Source organism: Vulpes vulpes, chromosome 2, assembly GCF_048418805.1.
Source record: "Vulpes vulpes isolate BD-2025 chromosome 2, VulVul3, whole genome shotgun sequence".
NCBI lineage: Eukaryota > Metazoa > Chordata > Mammalia > Carnivora > Canidae > Vulpes > Vulpes vulpes.
In genome coordinates, this window is record NC_132781.1 from 156,722,465 (window position 1) to 156,735,974 (window position 13,510).

The following is a 13,510-nucleotide window of genomic DNA, read 5'->3' on the forward strand; positions in this document are numbered from 1 at the left end:
CATCTAAATTGGGCTCATGTTATGACCCCAGGGTGATGGGTTCAAGCCCCTGCCTCAGACTTCCTGCTCTCCCCTCTGTTCCTCCGCTGGCTTGTGCTCTCTCACTCTCTCTTGCTCTCAGATAAATAATAAATAAATAAACAAACAAACAAACCAACTTCAAAAATCTGAGATTCCCGGGCCCCACCCCAGACCTCCTGAGTCAAAGTATCAAGGGGAAGAGTTCGGGAATGTGCACTTCTAATCTGTGCCCAGGTGAGACCAAAGTAGATGGCCTGTGGGCCACAATATAAAAGAGACGGGTGGACACGCCCTTATTTTATGGAGGAGAGCACCAAGGTCCAGAGAAGGGAAGACCTAAGAATGAGGTCGCAGGCAAAGCTGTACAGAGCCTGACAGACACGGAGCTGGGTGTCCAGGCGCCGGGCCACTGTCACTGCAGTGCCAGGAGGGCAGAGTGGGATGCGGGCAGGGACAGGAACAGCAGAGGGAAAGAAGGAAGAGAAAGTACAGGGTCAGAGCTCACATCTTAGGCAGGTCCAGTCCAAGAGGTAACGCCGATTGCCCAAGACCTCAAGGCTGCCACGTGTCAGGACACTAACCCAGATCTGTCTGATGCCAGTGGCCCCCATAACCACCTGTCCACACTGCCTCCCAGAGAAGAAGAAGAGGAAGGGGCAGCGGCAGAGGGTCCGGCAGAGGCCCCAGAAGAGAGAGGGGGCAGCGTGCCCTGCATGCCAGCCCAGGTGGCCGACCCAGACCGGCGGCTGCGGGGCAGGGAGCGCCTGCCCATCCTGGTGCCCCACGGTTGCCATGCCGACCCCCAGGCTGTGTTTGCGGATGTTGTATTTGATTTCACACGTTTGGAACTCCAATTACGTCATTTCGCAACACAGGGTTGCCATGACAGCCAGCCCCACGTTCCCCGGGTGGCTCACACCTTGGGAGAGGGGGAGGGGCCAGCTGGCTCCCCCCAACCAAGAGTCAACCCAGAACCCCTTGGGGGGAGGCCAGGAATGTGGGGCTGGGAAGCACCTTAGGGATCAGTTAACATCTACACTTTGTGATGGGGAAACCGAGGTCTGGGTGGCAAGGATACACTTCCTGACACCCCCCCCCCAACAATGCACTCCCCACACCACACGCTACACGCCCCTTCTGATGGAGTCTTTGCACACCTGGTTACCCGTGGGCTGAGAGGCTGGCAGCTGGCCCCCAGCCCTGACCCTGCTCTCTGGGGCTTCAAAGCCCCTGGTCAATATGCTACATTTATAGGCTCCTGCGCACACACACACGGGCGAGCATGGAGGTGGGACGGTGTGGCTGAGAACACCAGCTCTGGTGTCCGACTGGGTTCAAATGTTGGTTTCCCACTAACCAAGCGTGAGCTCTAGAGAAGTGGGGCCCCCTTGCTGACCTTCTATTTCTACCCCTGAAAACCCTCACAGAGGTACTGACCCCTGTAGGATGCTGAGGTGATTCCCTATCTCACTACAAGTAGAACACCTACTACCTAGTAGACCCAATAGTGTTGGGTCAACGACTTTTTTTGTCGTTGCTTTATCATTGTAGTCAGCTCTGCCACCAACCGGCTCTGTGACTTTGGGCAACTGACCTTCCTTCTCTGGTCCTCTAAGCCAGTAATGTGATGGTCTTTCTCTAGTGCTCACTCCCTCACCATTGGACTAAATTCCAATTATTTAGCCTCTTCTCTGCTGGCTTCCAACTACTGGGTAAAGGCAGAAAGGCTGCTGGACTTAGTTCAGAAACCTCAGCATAGGTCCCAGCTCCTGCTCACTAGCTGTGGGATGAGAGCAAATCCATCTATGGCCAGATGTCCACAGCTCCCGTCTTTCTTGTCTGTAAAGTGGATTAGCAATCCTTCCCTCACCTCTGCGCCAGGGGCTTCTCGAGAGGATGCAAAGCCTCTCAAAAGGGCACAGGACTTTTTCATCACCAAGATCAGCCCTCCTTGTGAAGGATCTGTCCCCCCCCCCCAAAAAAAAATCTGAGAAAGAAACAGCTATTTAAATTTCCATTTTTTTAGATGAGGAAAATGAGAGCCAGAGAGGTGACAGGAACTGCCCAATTTTAGCAAAAAGAAAAAAAATCCTTAAAAACGTGGATAGTTACTGCAGAGGAGGCCCTGTCCTGGAGGCAATATCACCTCAATGACCGGGGAGACCGCTTAGGGTCCCTGACACTGCCCAACTCCCCACCCAGCCTCCATGGCCCTGGATGCTTCCCCAGACCTGGAGCCAGGACCAACACAAATTGTTTCCCTTTGGTACCGCCTCCAACTTTCACACGCTCAAGTTTGCTGGAAAAAGTCAAACACTGCCACATGTGCAGGTGACAAGCTCTGGGCGCATGCTAACGCTGGCCAGTATAATCCTGCGAGTCATTCTGGGGCCCAGCCTTTGGGCAAGGGCAGAGCACAAGCCTGTGAGTCTGAGTGGTCTGGGTTCAAGTCCTCATTCTCCCCACCCCAGATTTGCCACATGGTCCCTTGACCATGGTCCCTTGAAGGTCCTTGACCTTCACAGGGGCAGCCTCCTCATCTGTAAAGTGGGAATGATAAAGCTCATTTCTGAGTTGTCCAGGGGATGAACTGACACAGCAGGTCCCAGCACAAAGTTGCTCACTAAATGTCCACTCCTGCCTTTCTTCCAGGCGACCAGCTCCATACCAGGGGCTGGGGACCAGGAGAACTGAGGCCACGGTCCCCGCTGCTGAAGAGCTTTTTCACCAGCTCTTGGGTGTGACCAAACTAATCCTCATGAGAGAACAAAAGACAGACAAGCTCCAGTCAAATGCTGAAGTGGGGCACCCAGTGAGTTTCGAGCCATTGTGGGCTCACAGAAGGTGGACGTCACTGTGGGCTGGAGTCAGGAAAGACTTCCTGGAGGAAGAGGAGGGAAATTGAAGGATTCCTGGGAGACGGACTTGCAGGTCTATTGTCTCAGCACAGCATGATGTGCGTGGTAACGGATAGGGGTGGCAAAGGAGTGGTATGGAGGCCAGAAGGGACAGTGCAGCAACAGTGCCACAGAAGAGGAGGCTCTAGAGCAGCATGTGGATGGGTGACTGGGCCGTGCAAAGGACAAAAGGCAGCCACAGGGTCATGGTGAGCATACAGGAAGGTGGAACAGTACCTGCAGAGGCACAGAGTGGGAGACAGCCCAGGCCCTCAAAGAAGTATTGGGCCAAAAAGAAGGAGGTGCTGGCTGGAAAAATAGACATAGTGCAGATCAGGAGGGCCTGGAAAGCCAGGAGGAGGGACTCAGAAATAGTCCCATAAGCAATGAGGAGTCATGAGGCCCCCAGGGAAGGGACTGACACAAACAGATCAGGGGTTTAGAAAAACAATGTGATTAAGAGGGGTTGGGCTATGGACAGAGTAAAATTAGAGGCAGAGGACCAGAGGGAAGGTTCTGTGGTGGTCCCACTGACCATCAAAAGCTATCAAGGAGGGACGCCTGGATGGCTCAGTGGTTGGTCTCTGTTTTAGGCTCAGGGTGTGATCCTGGAATTCGGGGTCAAGTCCCGCATTAGGCTCCCTGACGGGGGCCTGCTTCTCCCTCTCCCTGTGTCTCTGCCTCTCTTTCTGTGTGTGTCTCTCATGAATAAATAAATAATATCCTTATTTTTAAAAAGCTCTCAAGGAGACACAGAATGGACTTGAGACAATTTAGGAAGTAATACTGTTAGATCTGTTTTACTGTGACACACCACACATAACACGGACGCTTACGCATTTCTAAGTGTAGAGTTCTGTGGCATCAATTAATTCACATTGTTCCATAACCACTGCCACCATCCACCTCCACAACTTTTTCTTCCACAACTGAAATTCTGCCCCCATTAAGTGTTAACTTCATCACTGCCTCCCCTAGCACCGCCCCCCCCCAGCCCCCTCATTCTATCTCTGTCTCTATGGATTTGATGATTTTTGGAACCTCGCTTAAGTGGAATTATACAATGCTACTTGTTTTTTGTGACTGGCTTATGTCACTGAGTATAATGTCTTCAAGATCCATTCATGTTGCAGCAGGTGTCAGGATTTCCTTCCTTCTTAAGGCTGAATAATATTCCATTGTATGGATATACCACACTTCATTTATCCATTCATCCGTCCATGGCCACCTGGGCTGCTTCCACCCTTGGGCTATGATGAAGAGCACTGCCATGAACACGGGTGTACAAATACCTCTTCGAGACCCTGCTTTCAATTCTTTGGGGGTTACACTCCGAAGTGGAATTGCTGGATCGTACGGCAATTCTATGTTTAACTTCTTGAGGAACTGCCATATTTTCTGCACTGGCTGCGCCACTTCACACTCCCACCCAGCAAAGCACACGGTTTCCAATTCCTCCACCACAGCCTTGCCAGCGCCTGTTATTTCTGGGTTTTGATAACAACCGTCCTCATGGGTGTGAAGCAGTAAATTGCTAGATCTTAATGAATGACAGCACGGGAGGAGCTGAGGGGGTAGCAACGGGAGGAAGGAGAGAAGGACTCTTGAGTTTGCAACCTGGCTGCCAAAGTGGGGGAAGATGTACCCGCTGAGCTGGGGCCCTGAGAGGGGAAATCGGCATGAGAAAGTCTGCAGGCCCCTGAGCTTGAGGGCTCCCTGGGACATCCTGGTTGAAGACGGGAGTCTGTAGGTCTGGGAGCGTCTGCACTGCAGATGGGAAGTCACCGCCATACAATGTAAAGCCACAGGAAGAACAAGATTACTTAGAAAGTAAGGCACATAGACAAAAGGGGGAGACCAAGAACAGAAGCCTGGGGTCCCTCTATTGTAGGAGCAGAGCAATGAAGACACCCACAAACAGAGCCAGAGGAGGAGCAGCCCGAGAGATAGGAGGAAATCCAAAAAGCCATTCTGAGGTTGCGTGCTCTAGGATGGGATTCTGCTGTGAGCAACAGAAACTCTAACTGGGGGCTTAATCACGGTAATAGTTTCCATTTTCTCTTGTGTAAAAGAGGTGGGAGGGACTCAGGCTTCTCTGTCTCTAGCTCTGCTACTCTTAGCCCTGATCTCCACATTCGAGGTCACTTCGTGGTCACAAGATGGCTGCTGTAGGTCTAGCCGTCACGTTCACGTTCTGGCAGCAAGAAGGAAAAAGCAAAAGCAGATTTACCGCCTAGCTGAGACTGCCCAGACTCTTGTAAGGAGCTTTCTGGAAGGCCCTTCCCACTCTTCCCCCAGAGCTGACACCTCACTGGCCAGCCCCAGGTGCAGGGCAGGTTGGAGATGTGGCCCTTCAACAGAGCACAGTGCTTTCCTGGAGGTCTGGGTTCTGACAGTAAGGAACCTGGGGAGAATGGTTGTAGGGGGGCCACTGGCAGGCTCTAATACAGAAAGGAAAAGAATTCTCCAGAAGGAAAAAAAGTAGTAAGATGCTTTAACTAAGGTGTGAAGCATTAACCACTGGATTTGGCAATGAGGTCTGCAGGAGGACGGAGCTGGGGAGACGGCAATGGCCTGAAGCATGAAGGGGAAAAGGGAGACATGTTGGCTGACCACAATTGGGACCAGCCGGGTCCCCAGAGAGAATATGCCGGACCAAGGGACTCTGGTTTGGGGCGGTCCTTCACTGGAAGATGTGAGGACAAGGCCTGACAGGCTGTGAGGGCGGGAAGGGAGCAGAGGGGAAGGGACGGAGAGAATGGGAATTAGTGAGGGTGTGGGTGATGGGGGAGACCAGGGCTCCAGAAGACAGAGGTGGGATCAGCTGGCCACACACCATATAGGCGGCCTCCCCCTGGGGACTGGAGTACAGAGGATGGCATGACAGGGGTGGACAGTTGGGGTGGGAAACCAAGCATACTCCCTCCAAGGCCTTGGTCCTTGGGGAGGAAGCAGTGGGCACAGTCACCTGTTCCCTGGGGACGCTGGGGGTTGGGAGTGCAGATGCAGCTCTGCGGGGCCGAGGAGGGTAGCGATGGCCTGGAAAGGAAACCACCTGCCACACGGAAGGGCTCAAAGGGAGTGCTGAAGGCCCACTGAGGCTGGAAACCACGGGTCAAGAACGGCTGCGACCTACTGGGCAGCAACTTCCTTCAGCCACACTCGGGTGAGCAAGCAGTGAGAGGAAGGTTGGTGATGGGGCCTGGGACTTCAGGCACATGGAGCTCTGATCAAGGGTCTTAGCACAGGAGCCGGGGTGCAGGAGGCTGGGAAGTGGGCACCTTTGAGATGGAGGGTTTGGAGGTGGGTTCCAGAGGGCCAGGGGCCAGGGCCCAGGGAGGCAAAGGCAGAGGGCAGGTGATGGATGACTGCCCGGAGTAGAGGGAAGGCTGTGAGCCAAACCTTCACGGAACGTGGAGGGTGGCAGGCAGGGTCGTGGGGCGGGATCGAGGAGGACCCCAGCCTGACAGGAGATGGCCAGCTTATGAAGGAGTGCCCCCAAGGGAAGCAGGGTCCTAGAGGGGTGGGGAGCCAGGGTCAGGAGAGGAGGTGGAGCATGTGAGCTACAGAGACACCCAGGACCCGTATCTGGGTCCAGAGGCCTGGGCAGGGACATAGTCGATGGTGAGGCAAGAGGATGAGAGAAAACGGAGTCTGTGGGGCAGACCGGTTATCCCACTTAACAGATGAGGAAACTGAGGCCCAGAGAGAAGAGACTCACCCACGGCCACACAGAGTAACTGAACCTGAACTGGAGCCAGGCCTGTTTCCCCAGCTGGAAAATGAGAACAGCTGGAGTAGTCGCAGGACCCTAGTTGTGGCCCGTGAAGATCTGGGGAGACAAAGAAGGTCTTGGGGTGAGAGATCCCTTCCCCTGGCCCTGCCCTTCTCAGTGAGTCACCTTTAACATGACAGGACTTTAAAACTTCCAAGCCTGAGGGCAACCAGGTCGCTTAGTGGTTGAGCCTTTGGCTCAGTGCGTGATCCTGGGGTCCTGGGATTGAGTCCTGCATCAGGCTCCATGCAGGGAGCATGCCTATGTCTCTGCTTCTCTGTGTGTGTGTGTGTCTCATGAATAAATAAAATCTTAAAAAAAAAAATTCCAAGTCTGTGTTGAGTCCTCAGAGGGGCAGAGTCCCCAGAAAGCTGGAGGTCAGAGGAAGTTGGTGACTGCTGCAGGTGACGTCGCACTGCCTCCAGGACCATGACCCAGGAGCTCTCTCTCACCAGGGGCTGCATCGCACCCAACCTCGGTACCCAGCCTGCACTCATGTGGCCACAACAAGACCACTAGAGTGAACCTGTCCTCTACACCAAGCACTCATTCCCCTTCCCTGCCTGTCGCCATCCCACCCTGGTCCATCTGCCTCAGGCCGCAGGGGTCACCTTCCCATAGCCAGTCTGCTCCTCGGCCCTCTCGTGCTCTGAAGTCCTCCACAGCTCCCCAACACTGAACAAAAAAGTCAAGTTCTTACACAGCCTGCCTGCCAGGTCCTTTGAGACCCACACCCATCGCCCTCTGCAGCAACACCCCCCACAAGTCCTCCCCTTCAAACTCTTGCTCGGCAGCTCGGCCAAGGTCACACCATCCGCCCACCTCCACCCAATGGAGGATGCTCACTCCTCTCTGCTGGTCCAAATCGTACATACAGCCGCAACCCCAATGTCTCTACGTCCTCCAGGTTCACCATGGCCTGAATTTCAAAATACAATCATTCCAAACTCCATGCTCCATCCCGCAGGAAGTCCAGTGCCCCTCTGCATATTTCTGACACGCTAGGAGGCTGTGTGTGCAGAGGACCTCAGGGAAAGGAGAGGGTTCTGAACCCTGCCAGCAGCAACATCAAAGTGAATGTTTCACTTACCCTCCAGAACATTCCCTGGCTCTGATTGCCCTCATGCTCCTAAGGCCCTCTCCACTGAGGAACTCCCTGTTCATGTCCACTCTGTTCCCAGTCCAGGGCGTTCCAAAGTGACCAAGAAATCTCTTCCAAACTCCTGCTCCTCTTTACACAGAGCTACGTCCTTCACTTGTGATGACCTTCTTCCAGACCAGGCCTCGCGAGGGGTCCTCCGTAGCAGAAGTGCAGGCTCCCTCTGTTACGGCCCCATCCCAGGCAAGGAGCAGCTAGCTGCCTTCAGCCCCTTACTTATGCAGCAATGTTTTCATGTTTCTTATTTTCACAGAATGGAATTTAAGAGTCAGAAACAAGACCACCAAGTCCAAGGTCATTTAACAGACGACAGGAGGACGGAGACCCAGAGGTCAGGATCACACACAAAGAAAGCCCAGCAATTTAGTGCTGAGCCCGGGCCAGAACCTAGTTCTCTGACTCTGGCTCTGAGGCTTCTCTGCTCCCTGCACCACACGCTCTTCCACATCCAGCACAAAAAGGGAAAGCAGTAAGGAGGGAACTGGTGTCTATTGGGCACCTACTATGTGCCAGACCTGGTGCTAAGCACTTTCTGTCAAAAATGCCTTTTAAACCTCATGTCTACTCTATTATCCCCATCTTACAGATGCGCAAACTGACACCCAAGGGGAAAGCCCACAGTCAGCTGCCCAAGGTCTGTCGGCTCAGAGCTGGAATTACAACCAAGCCCAGTTCTTAAAGGCATGTGCCCAGCTTGATCTGAAGTGGGGTTCCTCTTCTTCACAACAATAGAAGCAAACATTCGTAGGCTCCTTGCTGGTGCCCAGCACCACATGAACGTTTCACATGATTCACCCCGGGCCCAGGAAGCTGTAGGATTATTCCCATTTTACAGACAAGCAATCTGAGGCTCAGAGAGGTGAGGTAACTCTCACTGTGGATTAGTGATGGAGGGAGACTCAAACCTAGATCCATCTGGCTCCAGGGCAATATTCTTTCCAACCCCTTCTCCCTTCCTGCTAGGGCCTGCCAGGGCCTGCTAGGTCTTGCCTCTCTCCTCCATCCTATCAGCTCCAAGGTCTCACTTTTCCCCACTCATGGGTTCACATCCCTTCCGGGCACATATAATGTGCTCTGGTCATTGTGCCAGTCTAGAAGGGGCAGTTCCTCCTCCCCCACACAGCTCCCCAAACCCTGCAGAAAGGATTGGGTCTGTGGCTAGAAGACCTCCCTCTGCAAAGTCCAGGCTGCCTGGCTTAGGCTGTTCCTGACAATTCACTCAGGGACTAAATCTGACCCTGGGGTCCCAGCCGGGCCAAGATGGGGCACTCCCCTTCCTCCAGGCGCCTTCACCACAGCTCTCCCCTTCCATCCAGCAGCAACAGAAGGGACATTCAGCTCCTCTATCCCAGGAGGTGGGATAGATCTGCAGATCTGAGAGATGTCTCCCCTAGAGCTCCTGGAATGCCAGCCTCAGAATCCAACTTGGCTTCCTTCCGCTGGAAGGGCATTTACTGGGAGGCTGCAAGGGAGCTCACAGTGCAGGACCACTGGGAGAAGCAGGTGCAGACTAAAGTTCAGGAGGAGGGCTTGAGGCTGTCCCAGCAGCCTTAGCAAACTCTCAGCTCAGAGTCCCACCAGCTCTGAGTGAACCAGTCCCTGTGGCTGAGAGAACACAGTGCCCAGGCTGGGGCCTCTGCAGGTCACCTGTCCCACCCCTGATGGGGAGAAGCCCCATGCAAAACAGCATACTAAGGGCGGGCAGGGGCGAGTCCCAGGGATCTTGGGTGCTGGACAGTCAAAACTCAACCAACTGCCTCTGCAACAGGCCTCAGTGGCATCCTACGGTTCCACCAGAGCTAGGAGGACCACACCTCCACAGGTGGAGGGAGGGAAGTGTGCTTTTAAGCACCAGTTACACGTTTAACCCAGTGCTGGGCTTTTTCACACAGGTTATCCCTGCAAGTAACGAACAGTGATCCTAGGAGAGCAAATGGCCATGCACAGGTAAAGACTGCTGAGTGGCTTAGGTCTGGAGGCGAGGCAAGCAGGGCAGGGAAGGAAACTGGAGGGCTGGAGCAGTCAGGGCCCAAAGGTGCAAAGCTGGCTTCTTGCCATAGATTGGGCAGCCACCTCCTCCCTCCCAGTCTCCAGCCACCTGCTACCCAGCCCACCTCACAAAATAGGAGCCTGCCTGGGCCCCAGGGGTCTTCCAGGAAACTCCTCAGCACCCAGGTGCACCGCCCCCACTTGGTGAGACCTACATCTGACACAGCCTATGCCCCTCCCCAGCAGGGCGGAACCTACAAGCAGATAGAGCCAGGCAAAGACACGGGCCCAGCTGCCATGGGGCGCTCTGAGCAGAGATGAAAAGACAACTAGTTCTGAACTAGTTTTACGAAGCTAGAATAAGCTGGAAAACATAGTAAGTCACTGCTTTTTCAGCCAGACAAAAACATAACTTTGTTCTTATTTTTAACTCAACTAAAATGATTCTTGGCCCAGTGGCCACAGATTCATTATATGATTTGACTTTGTGTTAATAACAGCCAGCCCCGAATCTCTCTGCAATTGATCTGTACAGATGGCCTCATGTCCGTAGACTTGTCATCTCCTGGACATGTCTGTCCAAGCTGCCCATGACCTGTAAACGTGCTATAGAGGCACACACGGGCCTGATCTGCTAGGGTGCGGCAGCAAAGTCCTGGGGTCCTGAGCGACTGGGATCTGGGCAGATGTGGAGCAGGGGCCTTAGGACATACCTGGAGACCGTAAACAGCCAGGAAACAACCTTGACTCCGATCACAGCTCCATTTCAAGCCACGAAACCTTGGCCAAGTCACTTCACCTCGCTGAGCCTCAACCTCCTCACCTGTAAAATAAAGAGAACATTGACCCCTTGGAATCGTGAAAAATTAAGAAATTGGATGCAAAGACACAAAACACGGTGCAGCCCACATAGCAGGCCCACAGAAAAAGGCCACCTTTCTCTCTTAATCAATCCCACTGGCCGACTGAATCTGTTCTCTTACCTTACCCAGAATGCCCATTGGTCTCATCCTCAAAACCTGGGGGAAAGTAACGTCTCCTAATAAGGTGACTACAAGAGCAGGGCTCCCTGGGTGGGTCCTACCAGCCTCAGACAGAGACACCTCCAGGGCACAGCCTGGAGCCCAGGAGATGTGACGGCTGCTGCCAGGTGATGACCTGCCCTGAGTCACAGCAACAAACAAAGCCTGCAGCTTCCCCAGCAAGGGCCCCCCCACCACGTGAGCCCATTTATCTCCAGCATCTGGGCCCAGCCAGCTCCAACAGGGCCCTTGAAACCCAAGTCTGAACCTGCCAGGCCTCATAGGAAGCAGAGCTGCTGGACGCCCCTCCCTGGGCAGGGCCACATGCGGCTGCAGAGATGCTGGAGGCCCTCACAGATAGCAAGGGGCTCTGTTCTGCATTCATCCGAAGAGTTCTGATGGCAGCAGGCGGGGAGCTCCCCAACCTTTGCCCACTCCCACCAACTAGGACGCTGCCCCAGGCTCTTCTCCTCTTATTCACCCACCAGAGGCCACAAAGTGCTGGGCCCGGGGCCAGATCCAGACTGCAGACAGGTTCCGTGGATAAAAGCATGGCCTCTGGAGCCAGACTGGCACTTTCTAGCTCTCTGTCCTTGGGTGAGTTACACAGCTGCTCCGTGCCTCTGTTTCCTAGTCTGCAAAGTTGACATAAACACCTCCTGCAGTTGGTGTGGGGGGTAAGGAGCTTGGAAGAGCCGCAGTAAATACTCCCCAGTTTTGCCTTTTGGTAAAGTGGAGCCAACATTTTAAAATAAGGAGATCTCACAGAAGAAAAAAAAATCCAGATTTCTGGCTTTTCTTGAAAAACCAAAAGATTTGGGGAGATACATTCCTGCAAGGCACCAGCTGGCATTCCTTTGGAACCAGTGGTTCTCCGCCCAGGCTGGACCTTAGAATTAAATTAGATTCAATTTAGTAGCTGCACCTGGGCCCCACCCCGGACCAATTAAGTCAGATTCCCCAGGATGGGGTCCAGGAATCCTAGGTCATAAAAGTGTCCCTGCTGATTCTAGTAGGTCGCCAGGGTCCAGGGCCTCAGCTTTAGGCAGGCTGTGGACTTTCCAGTTGGCTATGGTGACATTTGCTCTTTATCATTTCACAGTGGTTTATTTTCACTAAAGAACAATTATTGGATCTCTGCCCTTTTAAAACTGGGAAATAGAAGGAGACCCAGAAGGCCACAGGATCTCGCTCATGCCTCACTGAGTCAGCATATTCATGCGCCCAACTGGCCCCCCAAAGCAGCAGCCTGTGACCCTTGTCTCTGCCCTCTCCCTGGCCAGCCTTATCCACATGTCACTTCAAAGCCCAGTAACTTCCAAGTCCTCACCTTTAATTCAACCTCCTCTGTCCCCGAGCACAGCAAGACCTCTTGCTTCTCAGGCCTTCATCTCCAATGCCTTTCCTGCCTTCTTCCCTGGCAAACTTCTACTCATCCTTTACCACCCAGCTCAAAGGCCACCTCCTCCAGGAGGCCCTCCTCAACAGGCCAGGGAAAGCTGAAGTCCTCCTCCTTGACGTCACCCACTAAGCTGGGAGCTCGTCAAGAGTGAGGTCATACCTTGAGCCCCAAGACCTAGTTTGGAGCCTGGCCTTGTGACCTCAGAGCCTCTGCACCCACACAGCTTCCCTCCCTCACCACTCCCCTTTGCACAGGCCTCTCAGCCTCTTTCCAAATCTCCATCAAGCTTCAGTTCCTACTGCTGACTGCCCCCAGCTCTCCCCACCTCCAAGCTCAGGATGGCATCTGCTCAGGCCACTTCAGCTTCGACCTAAGTCACAGTCAGACCCCTGGGTTGGCTGCCCTTGGGTCAAGGGCCCGTGCTTGTCCACCTGGGGCTGGAGGGAGCGTCATGAGGTGCAAACATGGACTCCTTGAGCAGGGATGAGGCCAGGAGAGCTTCCTCTTCAAGGAGGTAGTGGCCACTGCAAGCTCACCGGCTGCCGTGCCTGTGTACACGTCCCCTGCTGGGCCTCGGGGTCCCCACTGTCACCCTCAGTGACCCCACTCCCCTCTGTTCTCTTCCCTTGTTCCGCTCCTCCCAGCCCCGTGTCACAGCTCCAGGCTTTCACGCCACCCAGAGTCAGCCCCTGTGCACCGTGCCTGCCTCCTCCTCCCTGTCCTATTGCCAACAGACCCCACTGACCGTGGCACCTGCCGGAACAAACACAGGACGCTCAGTTAAATTTCCGAGTTCAGATACGCGATGAGTAATTATTTAGTATAAGTATGTCCCAAACATTGCATGAGACATACTTACACTAAAAAAAAAAAAAAAAAAAAAAAAATTGTTGTTTATCTGAACTTCAAATTTAAGGAGATGGGGACGCCTGGGTGAGCGTCTGCCTTGGGCCCAGGGCGTGACCCCGGGGTCCCGGGTTCGAGTCCCACGTCGGGCTCCCTGCACAGAGCCTGCTTCTCCCTCTGCCTGTGTCTCTGATGAATAAATACATAAAATCTTTAAAACACAAGTTGAAGGAGATGCCCTGTACTTTGGCCTGCTGGGTCTGCCCACCCTAAACGGAGCCCCTCGGTGAGGCAGAGGCCGGCGGAACCCACAGCCCGCGAGGAAGGCTGGGCCCTGCCGCACCTTGGTTGAGCTACACCGAACGTGCCTCTTCCAAGAAGCCAGTCTCCGGGGTGAGA

General features: G+C 54.0%; 1 long non-coding RNA gene across 1 annotated transcript in view; it reads right to left on the reverse strand.

The window, feature by feature from the left end:
• The window catches only part of LOC140597993 (uncharacterized), a 76,520-nt gene extending 65,856 nt beyond the window's left edge, over window positions 1-10,664 (reverse strand). Inside the window, exon 1 of the long non-coding RNA XR_012000115.1 lies at window positions 10,555-10,664. This is a non-coding gene — a long non-coding RNA (uncharacterized lncRNA). The remainder of the gene's footprint in view (window positions 1-10,554) is intronic.
• Window positions 10,665-13,510: the final 2,846 nt, after the last annotated feature.